Here is a 10,275-nt window from a genome sequence, read left to right on the forward strand (position 1 = left end):
TGAATTTACAAATGAAATAATATTTCATGCATAATGAAGAAGAAATTGTGAAATCTTCCCAGGCATGGGAAGCACTGCAGTTTGGTGCAGATGCAGCTGGCTGTCCAGGGCCTTGCCAGGCTCCCAACTTCTTTATGCTAAGCAAAAAGCATTTCAAGGGGAAGAAGCCAAGCCCCAACACCAGCAGTCTTTTCTTGTGGTCATCTTTGTTGAATTGGAAACCATGAAAGGTTCGAAGCCCATCAGCCCCTTACCAGGAGTTAGGTCTTTTTTTGTAATGTCTGAATAACTAACACAGGTAGGAATTAAACAAAACCAAAATGAAACATGAAAAAATGAGGAAAAACTGTCAAGCTTACTGCACTAAAACTAAACTGGAGAGAACTCTCTCCTTCTCACCTATCCTCTCCTGACAGTGGGCTCTGTTTCTTTCTTTGTGCCCCTGATGCCCCTCAGGCTGTATCTGGTAGAGGTTCCCACCAGACAACATTAATTAAAGTGCACCTCTCCCTCCAGAGCCCTTACACTCCTCTCTTGGGTCCATCTAGGCAGATTCAATTTTTCACCTTGAAACTTCTTTTCCTTCTCCTTAATCTATGTGACTGCCTGGCTGTGCTTCTTAATTAGATGAGTTTTATTCTTTTAAATCTTATCCAGAAATACAATTTTCTCAATTCTGCAGAGGTTCAGAGAAATATGAATGACAGCTTCTTACTATTCCATGATTTCACAGCAGCTGCCACCAAGGGCTTGTGCAGTGATGGAGTTTATGAAGCCAGGAGGGAAAGTTGTTCTGCAGTTGAACAGGAGATGCTGTAGTTGTGTCACAATCTGCCATCTGTCACGAGGATACAGCTGAAAAAGCAGAAAAGGTGGAACTTGGAGCATGGTTGCACCCTAGCAGCACCTGGTGTGCTCTTTGTCCTGCAGAAACACTCCTTGGGCTCAGTGAGGTGAGGTGGTGGCTGGCCAGCAGTGGTGGATGAACATGACAATGGCCATGGGGTGGTCAGCGAGGGGTGTTGGCCATCTGTGGGCTAAGGAATCCTATGGGCTGCTCCTGAAGGTCCTGCCCATGGCAGCAGGAGAGGCTCAGCCTTCCTGTGCCCGATCCTGCCATGGGTCAGATGGGCTGGGTGTGAAGGGAAAGCTAAAGAGAGCACAGAGATAATCCTGTGAGAGAGCAATTCCTGCTTAGCCACTGGTGTGAGGAAGTGTCTTGGAGTTCAGAGCAAAGTCATCTCTGCTTTGTCTCATGCAGACACCCTCAGCTGGATCAGGGGTGTAAATTTTGGGTGTCAATAGACACTCCTGAAACCCCTGCTTAGAAAAACCAGACCCAGGAAAGCTCCTAGAAGTGCTGTCAGAGCCAAGCTGTGTCTCCTGTCCTGAATGTGGATTCAGAAAAGAGAATATCAGCTCCAGTGTTTCCCTTGCAAGGTGTCATGTGTGAGATTTGTTTCCCTTCTGGGACTTCCCAGGAGCTGCCACAGACACTGAGGCTTCCCGACGTGCCCTGCTTGCACTGGGACACTCTGGGCTCCTTGCACCTGATCTTCTGAAGTGGTCCTCTAGTTAAATTTAAGATGCACTTATTTAAAAGGTCTGTGCATGCCAGAAGTTTGATATTAATGTGACTTGGGATCCTGCAATTCAGCACTTCAGCACAGCAAATGGCCCAGGAGTTCCTGCCCATGAGTCCTGTGGCTGCTGATCTGCACCAGCAGGCAAATGGCTGCCTCTAAAATGTGTCTGTACATGACAGCCCTGAGCTCACTCATCTTCCTCTCATGGAAGATGGAACTGGGTGTCTCTCTCCAAATCCCATCTAATATCCCTGCCACCAGACTGTTCTCACCTCCAGCTCAGCAACAATGCTGGTTTTTAGCAGTCAGATTTGTTGTTTTCAAGCGTGGAGCCAGAGGAAGCTGGATAACACAGTTAATTTAAATGGACTAGTTCACTTAGAAAATCCTCTGCTAATTCCTGCTGTTTTCCAAGCTGCTAAAAAATTTAAGAGGACAATAATGTATGTCACTGTAGACAAGTAAAATAACACAATTACTCGTGTTCTAATTTTTTTTAACCTCTTTTGTCTTACAAACTTGAGAGAAGGCTGAAAACTAGGATGTTAAAGAGAATAATTAACAAGAGGGAGGATTTGTATCAGAACAGTTTTAGAGTGGGATAAATCAAATATCTGCATGTAGGAACATGCAGACCATTTACTTTTTGCTTCTCTAGGCTCAGCCTGAGCCTGTGTTGTCTCCCTGAGCCTCCACCTCCAGGTACAGCACTGTGGCAGTACCTGTCTTTTGTACAAGCCAGCTCCAGCTGGGATGTGGAGGCAAAAGGAAAATATTGTTTCACCTGGCTTCTCCAGTAAATCTGTCTCCTTGATGTGACTGGAAATCTGATTATGCACTTCAATGATTGAGCTAATTGGGAGATGAGTTAATTTTTGTGTCAATCTGTGCAAATAAGTCAATGGGTTTAAAATCCTCCCAGCCCAATATATGCCTTTGAAAGCCTTTTCTTTTTTATGCTTTTCTCTACACTAAAAGAGAGGTTAATATTATTTATTTTTTACAGAAAGAAAAAAAAAAACAATATCAAGTGTTTTGAAAGCTGTGACCTGGAGGCTTTCATTGTGCTGTGCAGTCAAGGGCAAGGCTCCTATTCAGAATTGCAGAGAGAAAGACAACAACATGGATCAACATTATTAAAGTTATTCAGGTAAAAGAGAAAAAAACCCTACACCAATACCCCAGACATCAGATATTTACTGGTAAGTGCAATGAAACAGGTATAAAGAGGTGGTTGTGTTCAGAGTTTTAAAGACCAAATTACCTTCCCAGCAAAAGGGCTGCTAAGTGAGGTTTCCATCCCACCAGCAGCTGTGGCTTTTTCTGTGAAATAATGGCTTGTTGACCTCAGGAGTGTTTGTAGGGAACAAGAGGAGAAGCAGGAGTTGGTCAGGGCACACTGGCACAGAAGGAAAGCATCACCCATCAACAGGAGCTCCAGACTGTGTCTGGGACAGGAAAGATGAATTTTAGTTTGTTTTCTTTTTTTCTTACAAATAATGCCCCAGGCTGCTCTGACTCTGGCTGTTGAAACATGTTCAGTCCCACACAATAACTTTGACTCATGCCAAAAGGGTGAGTGGGTGCTCAGGCTGAGCAGGGGAGATGGAGGCAGCTGAGTCCCCGTGCCAAGGAGCTGGGTGCTGCCAAATCTCCCTTTGCCAGCTGCAAAGGGCAGCCTGACGTGGGAGCACTGCAGCAGCGCAGATGGGCTGAGCTGCAGAAGGGAACAGAGCACTTCCCTAAATTTTCCCTCCAGTGCCTGAGCTTCTGAGGCTAATGAAGCTTTAAGGGATAATGTGAATTGCTGCATAAATTGATATCCTTTGCTAATTGCATCAGCATTTTGCATTGATGAAATTCTAGTGTAAGGTGCCAAGAAACTAATAACAACACCAATAGCTATTTTACAAAAAACAAAAGTTGATGATTGACTGACTGATTGATTGATTGATTGATTGAACACCTGATGATTCATGGAGCTGTAAGTCAGGTCACCAGGAAAGGTTTTTAAAAGTTCAGTGGAAAAGTATTTCAACATAGTAAAAGATGATCACTTTAACAAAAAAAAAAAAAAAATCAACCCCCAAACACTGTCAGAACATGATTCAGGCTACTCAGTGGAAGGTCACCTTCTTCTGCTTGCTGAGATGAGACTTATCATCACCCACAAGTCGCTTCAATCCTCTATTGCTTTTCCCCTTCTTTGACTGCCAGCCAGTCATCTTGGCCCAGCTGCAGGAAATCAGGTGGCCAGAAACACTGCTGAAGGTGTTCAGAGCCAAATGACTCTCAGGCCAGGGCTGCTGTGAATACCTCACCAGCACTTCCATGGCCAAATTGGATAGAGGCACACTGACTCTTTCTAGCTTGGGGTCTGACAGAAGGAAAAGCCTTGGTATTCTTGGTATTCTTGCACGCTGCTGCCTCTGCGTCAGATGGTTGATAGCAAACAAATTGTTATTACCTGGCAGTTGGTTGGAAAGAGAAACTCATTCACTCAAGCTTTTTAAGGACAGAAAAAAGCTCATTGGAGTGGTGCCATTCCCTGAGATCCAGGGGCTATGTCCTGCATGACTGTGACCTCATTGGTGCTCCCTGCCAGCCTGTTCATCCTTATTTTGGACACTTCTTATTTTTGCCACTTCCTTGACCTTGTGGCAACCTCCTCTTACTGCTGTGCTGTTGACAAATGCATTTCATATCTCCAACTTCTGTGCTGCAGTGAGGCCCCTCCCATGTCCACTGTGTGAACCAGAGGTGTTTGCAGGGACAGCAGGGTCACACAGGGTCACAACGGTGACACCAAAGCCAAGAGCTGAGTTTGCTGCCCTGCTGAAGGCAAGGATTCCATACCCTTATTTTCTTGGGTGTAATTTCTGATGGAAACTGTTTATGATGGCTGTGAGGAAGTGGCTCCACTGGTGTGGGAGGCAGGTGCCCAGCCAGCAGTGCAGGAACAAACCCAAATATCCTGACTGATCCTGGGGACACGTAACTCCTGTAAAACATGGACAGAAGCTGCCTCCTGAAAATATACACAGTTTGAATGAGAAGAGAGTAGAGGTGAGCCCAAAGGTGCAGGGCCATGGGATGGTGTTTTGGGGATGTGCACACACCCACCTCCTTGTCAGGGGGTAAAACACATCTCAGTGGTCAACAAAAATCATCCAAGTTGCGTAAAAGAATTGCTATTTTCCAAATGAAGGACAAACTGAAGAATTCCACTGAAACCACCTGGGTTATCCACCAGGATTTCCTCATTTTTCAGCTCCTGCCCCTCTGCTTCACCTGCATGACTTTTATTCCCATGTATTCCTTTTTTCATTGGCACCAAGCATGTCATAGGGAAGTCTTATTGAATAATATATAAATGACTACAGGAAAATACAGTGCTAAAAAGATTCCTGTGAGAAAATAATTTCAAGCCAATCTAATTTATTTCTGAGATGGAGCTACATATGCATAGATCTGTGTTTATCCTCACAGGATTTTAGACGTTGTGCCTGTGACATTCCTTTAAACCAGTGGAGGAAATACAGGCTAAAAAAATTTACAACAAAGTGGATGTAGTAAAATGGGAAGGATGAGAAGCACTCTCATGATCTCAGCTCTGCATCCCTGAAAACTATCCAGGGAAAACTTATGGATGTTTTGTCCAGGCTGATTGTACTGGAAGAAGTCAGGCCTCGCTTGCATAAAGGATAAGATGATTAAACTAAGGATAAAATTATTAAGTGTATTTGAAGTTTCTGTGGTCATGGGCAGCAGTGTCTAAATCACACCAACAATTGCTGTTAAATCCTGCCAACATGAAGAATTTGCTCTTGTTTAATCTGATTCTACTTTCCACATTAATTTAGCTAAATGAATGCAATCACAGTGTATTGAGCGAGTGAGTGGCTTATTTTAATTAATCTTAAGGCAGTTCCAGGTCAAATGCAATAACTAGGAAGAAGTCACTAAAACTGATATAAGTGTGTCTGTATAGGGATTTCCCTGTTTAATTAAATGGGGTTTAAGTCATGTTTTTATATAAAATGATGCAACTTTCATGTGCAAAGGTTTGGATCAGTTAAGCAACCTTAAAAGTTTAATTCTAAAAAGTTACAAATTAATAAAATAATCAGAGATGCCAACAGGAAAAACATATGAGAGAGATGCAGGACATTATTTTCATTATTCTGTTGGTTAATCATTGGATTTCCCTGTCCCTGTTGGCCCTGCAAGCTGTGGCACTGTGCAGCTGCATGAGGTAGGTGTGAAGCAGCTGAAATCTGGTCTTCAGCTTCTCCTTTCCTCCACATTCCTGAAACATAATGAATTTCTCTTGCTTTTTAAGCAGTGTGCTGAAAGCAGTGGCACTGCAGGCACTTGGATTTGGTGCAGCTGGGGGGATGAGGCTGAGGTAAGTGTGGAACACTGATGGATCATTTGCTGATTCAGGATGGGTGCTTTGTGCCACAAGGGTGCAATTCCCAAAGAAGTGGATCCCAGACCTTGTTCCCCCACAGCCAATTATACAGCTCTTATCAATTTTATGCTTTGTTGGTTTTTTTTTAAACCAGCCCAAAGCAACTGTGTATGTCTGGAAAATAATTGCTAACAGCACCGTTCATAACTCTTCCTCTGCTCCCAGTTTATGCCTCAACACTTGATGTTACCCATTATGCAGAGATCAATGTGTCAAAATGAGGTAGATTTACAGTGAAGATAATTCTGCTTCCGAGTTTGAAAAAAAAAGAGTGTGATATTTTCACTGAGTTAATCAAAGGAATTCAAAGGGGGTTTAAATCTTACAATTTTCCATGGCTCATGGAGGAGATGAAAAGTGTTTGACCTCTAGTAAACCAGCTGAATTCATGTGGTGGCTCTGTAGATAAATAAAATGTCCACCCAGACAGAATATTGATTACTTAGGTGCTATTTGCTGAATCACAAACAGGACCATCAAACACAACAGCAAGGAAGTATCATAAAATACATCAGAGCATCCGAAGTGTGGGCTTAATGCAAAAAGACAAGTTAAATAAGTGGTATTAAACTAACAGGGCTGAGAAGTGGCAAGATGCATCGTTCCAGTGCATTATTCATGGCAATGGCAGGTCCTCTACACCAGCCACCACTCACGCTGGCACTTGCTTTAGGGGGCAGCTTGTTAAAGGGACTGAGGTTGTCATGGAAATTTGGCCTCCAAATGCTCTCCTCATGCACCTGGCACTGAGACAGGAGGCTTTGGCCAGGTGGTTTACCAGAGAAAGAATCACCCATCTGTGCCATTTGCAGCTGCAGTTGTTCAGAGTTTTGGTTGTGGATCAGAGCTCACAGAGGTGACCAGCTCTTGGGGCTTCTGGTGACACTGGAGGTGTCACTGTTTGGCCACTCTCACACATTGGTGGGGTCAACACACAGGGAGGATCCATCACCTCTTGTTAGACATTAGGAATGAAAGAGCTGGGTTTTTTCACCTCTTAAGAGACATAGCCCTGGATGGATATATCTGCCTGGTTTTAACAAACAAGCAAGCAAGCAAACAACAACAAAAAACAAGCCAAACCAAAACAAACAAAAAACAAACAAACAAAAAAACCCCCACCCAAACCAAAACAAAAAAAATCAAAACCCACAAAAAAAAAAAAAAAAAAAACCCAAATACAAAACAAAAAGAAAATCCAAAACCCAAAAAACCAAACCAAAACCAAACCAAACAAACTAAAAGGCAAATCTGGGGAGTTTGGGTAGTGTCTGATTCCTGAGCAGAGACCTTGTGGCTCTGATCCTGTGAGGGATTATCACAGGTGGGCAGAGGCTACAGAATCACCTTCCCCACCTGTCAGGGGGATCTCTTCCGTGCTCAGCAGGGTGGTGGGGGAAGCAAGAGAAGAGGATTATGGAAAATGTGGCATGAAAGATACACTTCTCTTTGCCTTCCTTATGGAGGAGAGCTCTGGTCAGTCCTTCTGGGGATTACATTGGTTTTGCTATCAGGAAAAATGGGACCAAAGTTACAGATATTCTCACATGAAAGAAATTAAAATAAGTAACTTTTGCTCTTTATGTTTGTGCAAGAAGTCACCACAAAATGCATATCCTGTTTCACCTTCTTTCTACAGAAAATACAAAAACTGCAATTAATTCCAAGCGTGGCAGCACTGCTAGAAGAAGTGATCATAAACCAAACCTCAGACTAACAATCTGGGTAGTAATATTTCTAAGTTGAGATAATTTTGGACTTGTCATCTTTGGCCAAAGTTCCAAGCCAGGCATTTTTTCTTTTGGATTAAATATTTTATGTGTCATGAAGCAAAAATGAAAATAGACCTGGACTTATTTCATAAAGCTCTCTTCAGACAGCTGTAAAGACTGTTTGTTTGGCTTTTCTTGGATGACAGTGGACTTCAGATTGAAAGAATATGTGCTGTAGGAGGCCCAGAATAATCCTTTCAGCAGATGTGGGTATCTCCAGTAATTCTTGTAGTAGGGTATAAACCTCTGGATCTGAGCAGAGAAATGGGGTGGATCTGGGTCTGATGGGGGTATGGACACTTTCACCCTGCTATGGAAATCCTGAAGGGAATGAATTCAGAAAGAGACCCCTATTTGCAGCAATTTATGCCTTTCAGGGCTTATCCAAAGCCATTCTGCCAGGGATGTGCTGAATTACTGCTTTACTCCTTCTGAAGGGCTTTTTTGTTGCTGGATTTTGGTGTATGTGAGGGGGATGGACTTGCATAAACATCTTCTTGGACCCAAGGAAGCAGAACAACAGGACAAGGATGAGCTGGACTGAGAATCTACCAGCCAAAGAGGAACCTGCAGGCATTATGGTTTGTGTATTTGGCCATAGGGGGAGGATTATGAAAATATCTCTGTTAAAAAACCCCAGCAGTTGAAGACCAGGTTTTTTTGAGAAAAAAACAAAAGAGTTCTTGTCCATTCAGTATCTAAATTCTTAGAAGTCAGACTGTGGGTTCTGTGTCTAATGGGCAGACACCTGAACTAGCCCCAGCTCCTTGGTGTTAATGAGGGAGAGAATCAGCAAAGGCCAAGAGGGGTTTTTATGCTTTGGCATGGGCTGTGCTGCTGCCGTGGGATGCTTCAGGAGGGACCTGGTAGGATTTGCACACACCCCTTGCTCTGTGTATCTTGTGTTTGAGCACATATCTGGGGAGGTTTCCTGCATTTTACACTGGCACAGGTTTGGAATTTGGGACACTGGAATAGGCTCCAGTTCTCACTGAGCTGGTGGTGGATTGCTAAAATCCCATTTTATGTGATTTTGTGCCTGTGAGGTGAGAGATAAAGTGGATTTTCCTGGGGTAACGAGCACAATATCTAATCTTTATCCCCTGGATTATAAATGGTGTGATTTCAGGTTAATAATTAACAGTGCAGGTTAATGGAAATAAATGTGTCAGCTGCACTGGTTGCTGGGGCCCTTTGTTTTCTTATGGCTTCACACATTTTGGAAGTGCAGGAATTCACCGAAGTGCCTTTGCTGATTTGTTTGCACGTGGAGCCATTTGGTCCATCTCATCCCCAAATCTTCCCTTGTCCACTTTAATGCCCAGGTGGTGCTGCTCTCCCTTAGCTGCTTCTTTCCAGGGGGGATATAATTTTACAGATAAAAAGGTTGGATAATTAAACAGAGCTTCTATAAGTGCATTAAGGTTTAGCCTGATGCCTGCTTGGAGAAACTTGATTTTTAAGATCTCAAACTATCCTGCCATAAAAAGACAAAAGTCATATCCATCCCAGAAATGGGAGACACAAAAACAGGATTCTGGGTCACTTCCCCCTTCTCTGAGCTCGGTGTTTATTGTAACAGGTGGATAATTTTTTATTATTAATGATTACTTATTTTTCTCTTATTTTCTTATGGTCCCAGCTGGGCACAGACTACCAAGGAAGTAAAATCCTGGTGACATCTAGTGGCTGCTGGGGCTTCTCTGAGGCATTAGAGGTGAGAGTGCCTCTGCCCTGGGCATTTCAGCAGGCTGTGCACAGAACAGATAAGGAAATAAACCTTTCAAGACCAACAGACTCCCACAGCCTGAATTTAGAGACCTCCCCATCTTGCTCAAGGACAATATTGCTGGGCTTGCTTTGATTTGTGCAGCAGTCTAAGCAGTCCTGTCCCACCTTCCTGGTCACACCCAGCACCTGTGATGCTTTAGAAAGAAATCAGAAATGGGTGGTGTCACCAAAGTGGCCTTTTGTACCATAAATCCTATTTTCCTTTAGAACAGTCCCCGATGTCACTGCCTGGCTGTGTGCTCAAATGTATCACAGGAAGATTGGTTTGCAGATGCCTGGTGAGAGAAATTTGGGCCAATTACAGAAATATTTTGAAAAGCCAGTTTGCAAGGAACATAACGTGGCACTATGTGTTAATTAGCAAATCCAAAAGGAAATGCTGAGTGAAGCTGGAAGGTTTTGGGTGGGTGGCAGAACACAGGCTGCTCTCATGCCAAGTAAAGCTGGTACATAGACAAGGAACACTGATGTGATTTGAGATTTGAGTTTGGACACGTAGTTTGGGCAAGAACAGGCAGCTGCCAGTGTGCATCAGCAGTTGCAGGTAAGTGTGGCTGAGGAGAGGTTTGAAAGGAGCCACTGCAGAAAGGAAGCAACACCTGTGTGCTGCAGGGCTCGTGGCAGCTGTGTCCCCCAGGGCAGGCTCGGGGAA

Source organism: Vidua chalybeata, chromosome 11, assembly GCF_026979565.1.
Source record: "Vidua chalybeata isolate OUT-0048 chromosome 11, bVidCha1 merged haplotype, whole genome shotgun sequence".
NCBI classification, from domain to species: domain Eukaryota; kingdom Metazoa; phylum Chordata; class Aves; order Passeriformes; family Viduidae; genus Vidua; species Vidua chalybeata.